This window comes from Tamandua tetradactyla, chromosome 5 (genome assembly GCF_023851605.1).
Source record: "Tamandua tetradactyla isolate mTamTet1 chromosome 5, mTamTet1.pri, whole genome shotgun sequence".
Lineage (NCBI taxonomy): Eukaryota > Metazoa > Chordata > Mammalia > Pilosa > Myrmecophagidae > Tamandua > Tamandua tetradactyla.
In genome coordinates, this window is record NC_135331.1 from 62,683,438 (window position 1) to 62,700,304 (window position 16,867).

Below are 16,867 nucleotides of genomic sequence, written 5' to 3' on the forward strand. Positions count from 1 at the left end.
AAACTTTCAAGTGGTTTTATCCCTGGCCTTCAGGACTTTCCTAACATTCATCCATCAATCAGTACTCAGCTGAATACCAGTGAAGCCTCCTCTGAAGATCCCCAGAGTTCTTGCTCTATCCATTCTCTACTTTTTGGTATCCCTCATAGTGAACTCTAATACCTTGGTCTCCTTGCAATTTCAGCCTTATTTTTCCAACACAGGAGATCACCAAGCTTTTCCTGGATTACCCCTATCTGAAACACTCCAGATATTGTCTCTCAAGGCAGTGAGATGGGGCCCGATAAGAATCAACACACCTGTTTCCCATCTTCTATTAGTTCTTTCATGATGAATATCCAGTATATTGAAAACAATTGTTCACTGTATTTTGTCTCATGTATTTTGTCTCTCTTTTTTTAAAAGTTGTTTCAGGTGGAGTATTTATTCTAAACTTATCATTCCATCTTGGCCAGAAGCAGAATTTCCAAAATATAATTTAACTGGGAGGTGCAAGGGTAGTTCTGTGGTAGAATTCTTGCTGTCATGCGGGAGAACTGGGTTCGATTTTCAACCCATGAACTTCCCCCGAAACAAACAAAAAGCAAAACAAACAAACAAAACATGCAACAAATTGTGCTGCAATAACAGGATACACACCTGGAAAAATAATGAAACATGACCCCACCATAAAGCACAAAATATATATTAATAAATCAAATACAGAGCAAAAATTAAAAAGCTATTTGTTTTGTTAAGAGACTTAAAAAGTATTTTGAATTATTTAAATAAACTGTGTCCATCTACCATGCACTTTTTTTTTTATAATTCACAAGTATTTTATTTTTTACACCTCTTATGCCATGAATTCATAGAAAATAGGCTCCAGAAGCTTAGGCTCCTTTCCATTGGTTCTCACAAAGTGTGCTTCTCTGGGTGGAGCAGGCTGGTGCTTCAGTTGAACACAGGTACCCTTCTCTTTGGCTTCCTTTTTTTTCTGATCATTTTCCTTTACACGCTTCAGGAAGCTATCTCAGCTCTTAGAGTGCTTAATATGCTCAATATGCACATTAATTCTCTTGGCAAGAATCTTGCCCTTCACTTGTATTCTAGTTTGCTAGCTGCGAGAATGCAATATACTAGAAACAGAATGGCTTTTAAAAAGGGGAATTTAATAAGTTGTTGGTTTACAGTTCTAAGGCTGAGAAAATGTCCCAATTAAAGCAAGTCTATAGAAATGTCCAATCAGAGACATCCAGGGAAAGATACCTTGGTTCAAGAAGGCTGATGAAGTTCAGGGTTTCTCTCTCAACTGAGAAGGCATGTGACAAACATAGTCAGGGGTTCTCTTTCTGCTGGAAGGGCACATGGTGAACATGGCGTCATCTGCTAGCTTCTTCTCCTGGCTTCCTGTTTCATGAAGCTCCTCGGGAGGCATTTTCCTTCTTCATCTCCAAAGTTTGCTGGCTGGTGGACTTTGCTTCTTGTGGCTATGTCGCTCTGCTCTGCTCTGTCTGAATCTCTCACTGTCCAAAATGTTACCTCTTTTATAGGACTCTAGTAAACTAATCAAGACCCACCCAAATGGGTGGAGACACATCTCCCCTAATCCAGTTTAACAACCACTCTTGCTTGGGCGACATCTCCAAGGAGATGATTTAATTACAGATTCAAACATACAGCATTGAATGGGGATTATTCTGCCATTTTATAAAATGGGATTTTGATTAAAACATGGCTTTTCTAAGGTCCATACATCCTTTCAAATCAGCACAACTTGTTTGTTTGCAGCAATACCAACAGCACGCTGGGTAACATTATAGACCCTTCCAGTTTTGCCATGGGAACATTTCTGGGACAATCCTCTTTGAACAGTATCCATTCCCTTGACGTCTACAATATTGCCTTTCTTGTAGATTCGCATGTATGTGGCCAGAGGAACAACTGCATGTTTTCTGAAAGGCCTAGAAAACATATAGTGGGTGTCTCTCCTCTTTCCTTTGTGTTCATCATTTTGGCAGATTACTGCAAGATGGCAGTTCCCCACCTGAAAGGCCATACACATTTATATAATTCCATGAATTTATTTAAGAGAATGACCTATTTTCAAAGACAATTAATGTTCTTTATAAAGCTTTATTGATCATCCTATAATGTCCCACCATTTAAACTTCAACCATTTTGTGACTTTCATCCTTATTCTTTCCACTCTTATATTGAATCCTCATTTTTAATTTTGTATGAATTGAATTCCAATCCTTCTTTCTAATACAAACCATTATAATTTATATATACTTAGTTTCTCTCTCTTCCAGTGGATAGCCTCTTATCTATGTTCAAGTTTCTCTGAGTTTCCCATATATTATCCTATAACTCTTCCTATTCTTTAAGACATATTTTTTCTTTTGCCTGAGCACTAGTTCAATAGGGTTACTGAAAAAAATCAGTATTTTCTAGCTGAAAATGTTGCCCAATCTCTTATTTTCAGAACAAAAGCTAAAGAGTAGTGAAGAAGATAACCATCCTAGTTAGCTGAAGCAGTCTGAAACCACACAACAAGCCACAAGGCAGGAGAAATTGATGCCCTTGCCTTTGATTTCTGGTTAATGATTAGAGAATAAAGGAAGATTATTATGAAGAAAGCTAATTTATAAATATAATCGAATAAACATTGGGAGAATTTGGAGAATATTTTGCATGGTCTTAGTTGGGTATGTTCTTCAAATTTCCCTTTAAGGGCAGAAGCAGGTCCTGTAAAATCTATGAAAGCAAAACAAAACAAAACAAAAAAAAGAGACAGAAGTTGATTAGTAATTTCTCCCCAGGACTGGTATGAAATGAGTGAAGGAGGAGGAAGCATATTGAATAATGTTAACCACTGAGTATATTAGCTTGATTTATCCAGGGAAACAGAACCAACAGGAAATATATACACACAAACACATGCACATACACACACAGAGATGTGGAACACCATATGAAAGTTTTTGATAAGTTCCACAGGGGAAACTGACTGGCCAAAGTAGAGATGGAAATTCTCTCTTCTGAGTGCTGAAATTATAATTTCTACTTTTCAGTCCTTCAACTGATTGAATGAGTCCTCTCTCGTTGTCAAGTTCAATCTCTTCAATTGATTATAGATCCAATCAGTCATAGATGCAAATAACATTGGTGAATTAAGTCCATGAAATATCCTCACAGTAAAGATCAGGCCAGTGCTTTCTTGACCAAACAACTGGATGCCATAACCTATCCAAGTTGACACATGAACATAACCATCATACCAAATAAGGGAAATTCATTATAGGGCCAAAGGAATAAGTAAAGCACCAGTAATGGAATTGAAAACAAAATGTTTGAATCATATCAATTCAAAAATAAAGTGGCTGAATTTTTAAAATGAGGTGTGAATGACGCCTGTGAATCTTGATATTTATTGTGTGTAAGTGGGAACCAACCATAACTCTTTAAATCAAGAGTCAGTTGTGTGATGCATGTATGGGTTGGCTGGATTTAAAAGAAAGAATCTTGTAGAAAATATGATAGAATATAAAAAAGCTACTAGAACTAATAATTAATGCTAGCAAGGTTGTAGGATACATATATACATATTTATATAATATATATATTAGCAATAGGCAATCATAAATTAAAATTAAAATAATACCATTTATAATAGCATTAAGAAATAAAATACCAAGGAATAAATCAAACAAAATCTGTATAAACCCCTATGATGAAAACTACAAAACACAGTGCAGATAAATAAGAGTAAATCTAAATAAATATAAAGAAACACCGTAGGACTTCATATTGTTGTTATGTCAATTCTCCACAAATTGATCTGTATGTTCAATGCAATTCTAATCTAAGTCCCAGCAGGCCTTTTATGTAGAATCGACGATCTGATTCTAAAGTTCATTTGGAAATGCAAAAATAGTAGAATAGCCAAAGAAACTTTAGTTAAAAAAAAAAAAATTGGAGGATTAACACTACTTTATTTTGATACTTACTATAAAGCCATAATAATCAAAACAGCATGGAATTGGCATCAAGCTAGACAAATAAATCAATGGAAGAGTCTAGAGAGTCCAGAAATAGACTCATATGGTCACATTCAGGGGCAACTAATTTTCAAAAAATGTTCATAGGAAATTCTGTCACAAAACTACAGTCTTTCAAAGTATGCTGCAGGAACAACTTGCTATCCATATGCAAAAAAAACAAGCAAACTTCAATCCATTCTTCTCACAATATGCAACTATTACCTCAAACTGGTTTATAGCACTAAATGTAAAACCAAAACTATAAAACATGTTTGGGACTTCCGGAGAAGATGGCGGCTTAGTAAGACGCGCGGGTCTTAGTTCCTCCTCCAGAACAGCAACTAAAGAAACAGAAACAATACGAAACAGCTCCCAGAGCCATGACAGAGACCAAAAAGACAGCGTACTCCATTCTGGAACAGCTGAACGGGCAGGGAGAATCCGCTGTGGTGAGATACCCGAGGGGCACGCGTTTTCCCAGCCGGGGCAGCTGGCAACTGGGGTCCCCTCCAAGCACGTGGCTCCCTGGTCTGACTGGGAACGTTGGGTAGCGGGGCCCTCCTGCCACGCTTGGCGTCTCGGGACAGCTGGGCAATTTGGACCGGCACTCCCCCAAGCCGCGGTGGCTGGCAACCCCCCCTCCACGCGCGGTTTCCTGGGCCGACTGCGAGATTCGGATTGGCAAGTTAAAGGAGCCACAGCATCTCTTACTGGTGGGATCCGCAGACAGACGAGTGCCACGAGCGCCACCTACTGGGCAGGAAAAGAAAAACAGAGCCCAGAGATTTCACAGAAAAACCTTTCAACCCGCCAGGTCCCACACCCAGGGAAATCTGATCAAATGCCCAGACACCAGCAGAAAATAATGGATGACGCTCGGAAAATTGAAGATATGGCCCAGTCAAAGGAACAAACCAATAGTTCAAATGAGATACAGGAGCTGAGACAACTAATGCTGAATATACGAACAGAAATGGAAAAACTCTTCAAAAACCAAATCAATAAATTGAGGGAGGACATGAAGAAGACATGGGCTGAACAAAAAGAAGAAACAGAAAATCTGAAAAAACAAATTACAGAACTTATGGGAGTGAAGGACAAAGAAGAAAAAATGGAAAAAACAATGGATACCTACAATGGTAGATCTAAAGAGACAGAAGCTACAATTAGTGAACTGGAGGATGGAACATCTGAATTCCAAAAAGAAACAGAAACTATAGGAAAAGAATGGAAAAACTTGAGCAGGGGATCAGGGAACTGAATGACAATATGAACCGCACAAATATACGTGTTGTGGGTGTCCCAGAAGGAGAAGAGAAGGGAAAAGGAGGAGGAAAACTAATGGAATAAATTATCACTGAAAATTTCCCAACTCTTATGAAAGACCTAAATTTACAGATCCAAGAAGTGCAGCGCACCCCAAAGAGAATAGACCCAAATAGGCGTTCTCCAAGACACTTACTAGTTAGAATGTCAGAGGTCAAAGAGAAAGAGAGGATCTTGAAAGCAGCAAGAGAAAAACAATCTGTCACATACAAGGGAAACCCAATAAGACTATGTGTAGATTTCTCAGCAGAAACCATGGAAGCTAGAAGACAGTGGGATGATATATTTAAATTACTAAAAGAGAAAAACTGCCAACCAAGACTCCTATATCCAGCAAAATTGTCCTTCAAAAATGAAGGAGAAATTAAAACATTTGTAGACAAAAAGTCACTGAGAGAATTTGTGACCAAGAGACCAGCTCTGCAAGAAATACTAAAGGGAGCACTAGAGTCAGATATGAAAAGACAGAAGAGAGAGGTATGGACTAAAGTGTAGAAAGAAGGAAAATCAGATATGATATATATAATACAAAAGGCAAAATGGTAGAGGAAAATATTATCCAAACAGTAATAACACTAAAAGTTAATGGACTGAATTTCCCAATCAAAAGACATAGACTGGCAGAATGGATTATGACCCAGCAATACCACTGCTAGGTATCTACTCAAAGGACTTAAGGGCAAAGACACAGATGGACATTTGCACACCAGTGTTTATAGCAGCATTATCTACAATTGCAAAGAGATGGAAACAGCCAAAATGTCCATCAACAGACGAGTGGCTAAACAAACTGTGGCGTATAACTACGATGGAATATTATGCAGCTTTAAGACAGACTAAACTTATGAAGCATGTAATAACATGGATGGACCTAGAGAACATTATGCTGAGTGAGTCTAGCCGGGAACTAAAGGACAAATACTGTATGGTCCCACTGATGTGAACCGACATTCGAGAATCAGCTTGGAATATATCATTGGTAACAGAGACCAGCAGGAGTTAGAAACAGGGTAAGATAATGGGTAATTGGAGCTGAAGGGATACAGACTGTGCAACAGGACTAGATACAAAAACTCAAAAATGGACAGCACAATAATACCTAAGTGTAATGTAACTAGGTTGGAACACTGAATGAAGCTGCACCTGAAATATAGTTTTTTGTTTGTTTGTTTGTTTGTTTGTATCTTTTGTTTTTGTTTTTTTCTTTTTCCTTTTTTAATATATATATATATTAGTATTATTATTTTAATTCTCTTCTCTATATTAACATTTTATATCTTTTTCTGCTGTTTTGCTAGTTCTTTTCCTAAATCGATGCAAATGTACTAAGAAATGATGATCATACATCTATGTGATGATACTAAGAATTACTGAGTGCATGTGTAGAATGGAATGATTTCTAAATGTTGTGTTAATTTCTTTTCTTTTTTTTGATTAAGAAAAAAAATTTAAAAAAACATGTTTGTAAAATAAAATATAAGAGAAAATATTTGTGACTTTGTAATAAGCAAACATTCTTAGGTAGGACACCAAAAACATGATCAATAAAGGAAAAAATGGATATATTGAACTTCAGCAGACATAAAAATGAATGCTCTTTGAAAGATATTGGTAAGAGCATGAAAAGTTTACCACACATTGAGAGAAACTATTTGCAAAACATATGTCTGATAAAGCACTAATATCCAGAATATATTAAAATAACTCAAATTTCTATAGTAACTTAGACAACACAATAAAAATGGGCAAAATATTTGAAAAGAAAATCCACCAAAGAAAATTTGTTTCTGGAAAGATGCTGAACATCATTAGTAATTGAGGAAATAAAAATTAAACTTTAGCCATTTATGACCACTTACTTAATAGATGGCTAAGATATAAATGACTATACCAAGTGTTGGCAAGGATGTGGAGAACTGAAACTCTCATACATAATGATGGAATGTCAAAAAGCAGTATAGCCATTTGATAAACAGTTTGGCACTATGTTAAATAGTCTAAACTAGACCTACCATGTGTTTCAGCCAATCTGTGCCTCACTCATTGATGGAGAGAATGAATATCATGTACACACATCTGTACATGAAGATGATTTTGTAATAGTCACTGAAGGTTTATTTGTAATAGCCCCAAATTGGAAAAAATCTAAACATCCATCAACAAGTAAATGGATAAAAAACTATGGTATATACAAATGATGGAAAACTATTCAGGAATAAACGTAATCAATTACTGATACATGCAACAAATATGAATCTCAAAATAATCATGCTGAATAAAAGATGCAAGGTAAAAAAGAGTATATACCATGTGGTTCTATTTATATAAAATTCTAGGAAAATGAGTAATTGCAGAAAACAGATTAGGGATTGTCTGAGAATGTTAAGGAATCAGGGTGGGAAATAGAGATTACATATGCACATGAGGAAATTTCAGGGGGTGATGGATAGGTTCATTATCTTGATTATGGTAATAGTTTCACAGATATATACATAAATCAAAAGCCACCACGTTGTATAGTTTAAATAGGAACAATAATTATATGTCAATTATATCTTAAGAATGGTTTTAAAACTTAAAAAGTATTATGATTAATTCATGAGATTTGATACTGTTCACAATTCCTTCCAGGAGTTTAAAAAAGCTAGCATGGTAATTCTAGGGCATTAGGAAAAGTTAATATCATCATATGAATAGGCTAAAGGTCAAGTTAATTCAAAAAATATATGTACCATAAGGTCCTGGAACTTTCTCAAAGTGGCTACAGCTAAAGTGAAGAGGTAAATATAATCTGTTAGAATATTCGTAGTGAATATATATTTAACACAGACCACCTATTTAACATAAGATCACCTGTTTAATATAATACACTGGTAATGTACTTTCAGGGAATAACTTCTAAAGAAGATATTATATAACGTGTTCTACTGCCAACAACAGCTTATTTACTGTAGAAATATATAATATAAAATATACAGACTTTCTTACAACATTCTTTCCTGCAGGTTAGTGGCATTAATTCTTCCAAATGAACTAAAGGATGCAAAACACATGTGTTTTAGAGCAATGCTGGGATGGGGGTGGAGAGAAGACTCTTCAAGGAATACATTATTTTTCAGAGAATTAGTCTAGTATATTATTACCTGATATAAATCTTGCCATAATAATTAAATACCATATAAACTGAGGTTATGAATGGTGAAACAAATATCAATAAAGTATAACAAAAATAAAACAAATGCATGTAGATTTGTCAAACTCACAAGATAAAAATTTTCCAAAATATACTTACAAATAATGAAATAATTTGATCTGCCAGAGTTTCACTGATTACAAATCAATCAAAGAACTGTCATTTGTCTGTCCCAAATGAAAACTTTGTTTTTATTTTTGCATTGCCCTTATTAAACTATCCCTTGCTACAATTAGGTAATTATGAAATCAGGCTATCTCGTATTACTATTATTCTAAAACTACATTTTCCACATCTAGAAAACTATCATTTGTCTGTAGTTGAAGGTCATCAATCCATTCTATTAAACCTGTAGCTTGATGTCAAAGAAATGCATATTTTAAAATGGAAATTAAAACACATTGACAGACCATTTTTACTGATTCTGATTCAGTGGTGTGAGGTAGTTAGATTCAGGTGTCAACTTGGCCAGGTGAAGGCACCTAGTTCTGTTGCTGTGGACATAAGCCAATGGTACGTGAACCTCATCTGTTGCTCATTACATCTGCAGTGGCTAGGAGTCATGCCTGCTGCAGTGAATGATGTTTGATTTAATTGGCTGGTGCTTAAGTGAGGACATAGCACAGCCCAAGCAGCTAAGCATATCTCATCTCAGCACTCGCAGCTCAGTCCAGGCCTTTGGAGATGCAGAAAGAAATCACTCCGGGGAAAGTTGTTGGAACCCAGAGGCCTGGAGAGAAGGCCAGCAGAGATCGTCCTGTGCCTTCCCACGTAAGAAAGAATCTCAGACGAAAGTTAGCTGCCTTTCCTCTGCAGAACTAATGAAAGAAATCCCCTTTTATTAAAAGTCAATTCATCTCTGGTGTGTTGCATTCTGGCAGCTAGCAAACTAGAACAGTGGTGTAATGTGCAGTTTTTTTTCTCTGAATTAGTATCAAGCCACTTATAAAGAACTCATGCATGATCTAAAATGTTTTATGGTCTAAAATGTTCACCAGGGCAACTGGTAAGAAAAGAAAATGAAAACTGCAAACTACAGTATGCATTTTTTCCTGAGTTATGATTAGCAGGTAAGTGAAAGTACACCCTTGGTGAATTGTCAGTGGTCATGTCTGCCTGCCAGATTCTCATGTAAAATATTAGCCTGTAGACTTTACTTTTTAGTGAGCTAATCAGTTTGTACTTTGAGTTAGTAGAGTGTATATTTTTACATTATAAAGTTGATGCAACTTTTACTCAGGGTTTAATTTTCACAGAAGAATATTAGTAGAAAAGTATCTGAAATGAAAAATCATCAGATCTTACTTATGAGATATTCTTATGGAAATTAATTGAAAAGCTTAGGTTTTTCCTGTTTCTCAGAGTTGGGGTGGAGGTTATAGGTCATAAAAGTGTATAAAACCAGAGAGATAACACTATAACTCGCCAAAGGCTAGTCACCACATGGAATCAAGAAACCCATGCTTACTATCTCCTGGGAGTTTCTGTAGAAGATGATCACGTATAATTTGCCAAGGCCCCTTCCAGGACTTTCTATCTATTTATGTTCAGGGCCTCTGAGAACAAAACACAGTGCTTATTCTGACAGCAAGGAGATGCCAGCTGAGTCTTTCCTACCTCTTTAATTTGGTTCTTGGCTTTCAATCAAATTGGTATTAATTTGATACTTATAGTTTATATAGCAGTCTAGGATGCCAGATTAAAATAAAAAAAATAGAATTCTTAACACTTAACCAACATAAATGAAATAGTGAGTGGCTACTTAAAGTCTATTAAGTCATTTTTGTCTGAAGTTAGCTTTGTTTTGAATTAAGTGCCTTGATTCATTTAAGCACACATACATACATTTATATACTAAATCTACACCAAATTTCCCATTTGACTTCAAACGCTGTTTTATTTGAGATGGAGGAATTTTAATTTATTCATTTAAAATAGCTCAAATTAGAAAGTTTACTATATATACTGCTTAATTTAGTTTCAAAGCCCTTGAATATTTTTAAATTACACTATTAGATTGTTTGTGAGCAAATTCACCATCAGAACTGCCTGCAGATAATGAGCTAATATATGAATGGAAAGTCCCACTGTGCTGAGATACTGTGACATTTAATGCTAACTAAAATATATTGGTGCGCTGACCTTCAGGGTTTTTGCAGCATATGAGGAACTTGCAAATTTCCAACACTTTTGCCTAACCTAATAAAGATGGATACCAAGAACAAAAGAGAAAACCCCAGTCCATTTTCCAATTCATACGAATTATTCTATTCCTATCAAATTTGACCAGAAGAAACAGCAACACTGGCTCTAAATTAACATTGGAAACCACTTAATTTCTGGAAAGAAAAATTTGAAAATGGGAACATACAAAGAAAGAAGACCACAAAGAAATGATATGCTGTTCTCACAAAGGAAAACTAAATCAATTCCTGCAAAATCCTTAATTTAGCCATGCTACTAGACTGGAGAAATTTATTTGCTTCCAGAGAAAAAGAGAAGGAGAACATTTTAGACCATGTTCAGGCTTTGAAAGTGCATTCTCAATGATTTTTTTTACTCAAAGGAATTAAAATTTTTCTGTTGAATGCTTATCAAATATGTGAACTTCAAAATTTTATGACGTTTTATTCATTAATTGGTTTGTATGTGCATCTTGTGTTCTTAACTTGATTATAAATATCGCATGGAAAAGTGTTCATATCTCTCCTAAATGTTTCCATCTATAATTACTCTTCCTCCAGTCTTCATCACATCAAGGTTGTCTGCTTAAAGTGGCATTCTGAACCAATTAATTCTGATGCTGGGTCAAACAGAGAAGGGTCATCATTTATATTTGAGTACTGTTTAAGGTCCATGCCATTTCCCCACAGATAAACAATGGGCAAGGAGTTAATACATGTAAAATCAGGCTAAATTCACAGTCAGATTCCCTGCCACATCTCATCATCTGTTTAAATTGTCAGAGCAGGGAATTAGCCGTGCAGGTAATTAGTGTGAGAGGTACCTCAACGAGTAATTTTGGATTCTAAGAACTTTAAAGCAAAGAACCATCAGTTGCATTTACTTATTAGTATTTAAAATATCATATTAACTCAAGAACTAGAGTTATCAGGTTCTTATAATTGATTTTTCTGTGACTGTACTGCAGAGTTCACGATGGGGCATGGAGGAATTTGCCATGAAAGAGAAAACAGAAGTGGCTATAGTGAAATGGAATCCTATGGCTTTAGAGGAGCCTCCTGGCACCCTATTCAAAAGCCTTAAATACTCCTAATTCACTAATGGATAATGTACATTTTCTGTACTATTTTTTCAGTTCTCCTAGGTAAGGTGCCAAGCCAGTACCATTCTAGATGTATAGGAAAATGAGTTAATTTATTTTAAATGGATGCCTGGGACATTAGGAAAATTTTCTCATGAAGCCTCAGCTGAGAAGATCTTGTCTGAAACCAAATTAAATCTAACTTAAACACCCATCCTCAAAAATACAGAACATTGATGCCAACATTTTGACCCCTCCCTAGGTATATATAAAGGGTCCTCTTTGGAGACACATGGCTTTCCAGATGTGGTTACTGTAGCTGTCTTTTTCCTCACAGTCATTCAATGCTGTTGTCAAAAACTCTGGTGCTAAGACTCCATCTGAAGTGCATTTTAATTGCTGAGCTTCCACCCCAAGTCAGTAGATTATGCTGTCTTCTCTGCAGCCCACATGTCAAGTTCTGCTATAAGTAGCATTTTCCTAACTCTCAAGACCAGATGTCCTGCTGAGAAGCACTCCATTCCATGACTACATGACCCATGAAAGACCTAAAACCTTTTTTCTGTTTTCATTTCTAAAGGATCCAATACAAACTGAGAGAGTCGATCACTTTCTCTCATTCACTAATAAAACCTTCATTTCCCTCTTTGTCTCTGACACCTTGGCAGTTTTATTACCTCCATGAGCCCAGACTTTAAAATCAGTAAGGATTATCACTGTCTTTAGGATGGCCCAATTAGTCTTCACAATTTTCCTTTTTCTGGGTCTAAATCATAAAACAAGTTGTTTACTCCCATTATAGAGTATCAACTCTCTTCAATTTGAGTAACTGCATTCTAAGGGTAGCTTCTCTCTTTTCTGCCTTACATGGTTTTGTGAGCAGCAAAGATGCTCAAACATTTTCTAATGAAATAATATATTTTAAAAAATTGTAAAATAGTTTATCTGAAATAGAGGTAAGAACTGAACTACTCCTTTGATCCAGCATGCTGGTCCCAGGGGCATGTTGGAGATTACCAGTTTGAAAGCAGCTAGTTTTACACATCAATTCAAAGATGTTACCTGATCCTTCTTTGATTCTATCTTCAACAGCTAACACAAAACACATTGTTCATTATTTAGCTTTTGTTTTTACTTCACCTTGCATTTACGAAATTTGGTTCTATTTTCCCTGCTATTATTTATGACGGTTTGGAAAACACTTCAGGTATCCTAGGCTCGTTTAGGTAAGTGCATTTTTGGTTTGATAAAATTGTGGGCTCATTTCTTTCTGGCATTCATTTCTTAGCTAGTCCTAGCTTTAGTCTCAACCTTGAAGTGATAAGACCCAGTAGCAGAGGCCATGCTTATTCACTCCTTTATCATCAGTGTCCAGGTCAATGGCAGGCCAAATACGTTTAGTGTGCTTGCATATGGTAGCAACAAATCTTTTCCACATCTCCAACAGCCATAATTTAAAATTAACTCCAATTACTCTTTACCTTTTAAATAGCTAATTCAAACTAAAATTAAACAAAGCAAATAAACTGAGAATTATTCCTGGAGCAAAGAAATGAAGAACATTTTCTCCTCTGGGGCAGTGTCAAGAGTGAGACAACATTAAGGTGTTACAAAAGCAATGAAAGCATGCATATCGTAGCTCTTTCTGAGCCAGTCAGCTTCAGAGAAACACCTCCTAGCAGAGTTAAGTTGTAACTGTGCTCCACTTCACAGGTTTCGGTTGTTGTGTCTGGACACTGACCTTCAAGTTCTATCCTGGGCTATTGCCCTGGCACCTGCTGTACTCAGCACGTGATGCTTCCCAGTAAATTACCATTTCTCAGTGGGGACTGCCCTGCCCAACCTTCCATTTTGAATCATAGAACTAATGAAAATTTTCATTGATCCCTCTTTGGTTCCCAATCTCGCACAACTGGACTTTGCTTCTTCCAAGTCTAATACGGCATTGTGCATGACCAGTAAGGGAAGAAAGTTGGACTACTCATGTAGATTCTTCACTCTATAGAGGCAGAATCACATTATGAGATACAGAGTGTATCATATGACTCTGACTTTTTTTTTTCCTTTTGCATGGGCAGGCATCAGGAATTGAACCTGGGTCTCTGGCATGGCAGGCGTAATTCTGACATCGTAACACTGCCAAACTCTGACAATTTTTGCAGAACAGAGGGTGGAGAACCTAAACTATTTTGTTTCATCTTTTATTTAATTAAGGATGGGCCTGAGGGAGAAGAGATGTTTATGGAGTATATTTATTTTAGATCAGTGCTCCATGTCTTATGGAAAGCCAATAATTAGAATTATGTTTTTGAAGCCTGATACCTGGTTTTGAGGAATGAAAGACAACTATTGCACAGAGAAAATAGGAGAAACTAAGAAACAAAGACAGAAAAATAGTGCAGGCATTGAATACAATAAAAATAACATGACTCAATTGGGCCGAAGACTTCTAATTACTTGGTCAAGAAGAAAATGTCATCAATTATTGAATTATAGGAGGTATTCTTCTACAATGATATTCTGTCCTAAGCGACATCATATAGAAATCTGAAATGTATCTATAATGTTGATTAAAATGTCATGTTTAAGATAGGGAGAAATCAGTCTTAAACGATTTTTTAATTTTTGTGTTGGCACCTTGATTCTAAATACTTTAGGCCTGAAAGTAATGATTTATGTCTTTAAAATATAATTTTTTAGAAGGTGATTATTAGTATTGAGCCAAAGTTATGAAATACATTTAACATGAATTTTTTCATTGTGAAATAGATCATACATAAAAAAGAATACATGCAATAGCATATACATTTATCTTAAAGAAAAATAAAGTTGAATGCCTGAGAGGTAGGAGTTACTTTTTCTGAGATTAATCTCCTGCAGGTTGACTGCCCAGGAAAGAAGGTGGTCACCTGCCAAGTTCCATGGAAACCAGGATGGCTCAGCAATTAAAGCAATCAATTTGAGTTAACTTCCAGGCTCCATGTTTGCATTATTATTCCAGGGGTTAGGGACAGGGTTGGTACAAGCACAAATATTGGCATAGCAAATAAGGTAAATATGACCTCTTGCCTTTTAGGGCATAAAACTTCAATCACAAGGCCTGATTCTTAGCAATTCTTAGTAGAAGGATGGATATATAGCAAATGCCATACTTAACGCTGAAAGCTTGAATTTTTTTTTTTGCTCTCAAGAGAACGACAAAGATGTTTACTATCATTGTACTGTGCAACATTGTACTGAAGGCCAGAAAGACAGAGAGAAAGAAGAAAGTAGTAAAGGAAAGAAGGAAGGAAAATAAAAAGAAAGACGATGCATACAGATTGGAAAGGATTAAATAAAACATTCTTTATTCACATCCAATAGACAATTCTAAATATATAGATAGCAAGTACTACCAGAAGTTATCATTGACTTTAGCAAGACCAGAGAACACAAAGTAATATATAAAAATAAAGTTTATTTCTATATGCCAGTGTCACAAATTTGTATATTGAAAGTAAAAAATGTCAATTACAATAGCATCTGAATATGAACCATATTGAATTAATGATAAATTTAACAATATATGTGCAAGACTGGAAATGAAAACTATAAAACAGTACAGAGAGAAACTTAAAAATATCTAAAAAAATGAGAGATATGATACAATCTTGGAAATATTCTAGCTCTTGCTTGTTATGGTGGTTATAAACCACCACACATTTTTCAAAACATTGAATTGTACATTTCAAATTGGTAAATTTCATTGTATTTAAAGAACTCCTCAATAAAACTGATTTTTAAACAATGAGCTTGTCCTTATATTTCCAGTTCAAACATCGTATCTGTATTTATTCCAGAGTGAAATCTGTAGTTACAAGTATCATAAATACATTCACCTACTTACTCAATACACACATGCCACATCATTACCCCTTTCAAATGACAATCTTAAATTTCTTTCTGACATTTTTCCTCTGGAATATTTTGTATCAATGTATAGAATTAGTTTACTGAAATTTTATTTCTCTGTGCCAGAGAATATTGTCTTCTTTTATTTCATGGAATTTATTGATTCTTAACCTAATATATGGTCAATTTTTTGTGAATATTTCATTTCTACATGAGAACAAGATTTATACTCTTTGGCCGTGCTATACATTTGCAATTCACATGCACATACATATATACTTATACACTTGAATGTATATGTAATTTACCTTATTGGTTGTGGTGTTTAAGTCTACTATATCATTAGTTATTATTTTGTGCATTTGACCCACCTGAGGCTGGTGTGTTAGATTCCAAAGTTGTTACTGTGTTTCTGTCTTTCTTTCCCTGCATTTTTGATAAATACTGCCCAATATCCTTCCACAGGGATTATACCAGTAAACATTTCCATCAGCTTTATATGAAAATGTTTGTTTCTGTATAATTCTATGTGATAATATTAATTGCTGCTTGTCTAATAAGTAAAAATGGTGTAATTTTAGTTTGCGTTCCTCTTATATGAAATTTTGAACATCTCTAAAAGCTTTGTCGTGTTTTCTCCTTTTACTAGGAATTTTCTCTGTTCTTTGGACATCTTCATATTATGTCTAATAGTAATTAAATTATTTTAAATAATTATGTGGGCGTATAGAAATTTTTATGTCTATGTTCATGTTCACGTTTGTGTTAGTGATTAAATAAATGTCACATTCTTAATTGTAAATAATTTCCATAGCTATTCCCCATTTTTAGAAGTGCTAAAAGTGTTAGATTCCTTATTCAAATTAATATTTTGAAGTAGAATTCATATTTTCCACCTTCCTTTTTGTAGGTGGCAATAAAACTATTTAAACAAAATTATACTTAAAAAGAATATTCATTTTAGTTACCATAGAGATGAGAAGTTTAACATGACAATTTCTTTCTTAAAACCTTTTGTCTCTTAAGCCCATGTTTTAATGGTGATAAGTGATTCTAAACCCCATTTTCTTAATTTGACTATTTCTTTGTTCTAATTTCATAGTAGTCATAATTGAGATTTCTTTTCCTGTTCTCACAATAGTCATAATCAAGATATGAATAAGTCGT

General features: G+C 35.1%; 1 pseudogene; it reads right to left on the reverse strand.

Annotated features, from left to right (window-relative positions):
• Nucleotides 1-835: 835 nt before the first annotated feature.
• Nucleotides 836-16,867, reverse strand: part of LOC143683118 (large ribosomal subunit protein eL21 pseudogene) — a 94,331-nt pseudogene continuing 78,299 nt past the window's right edge.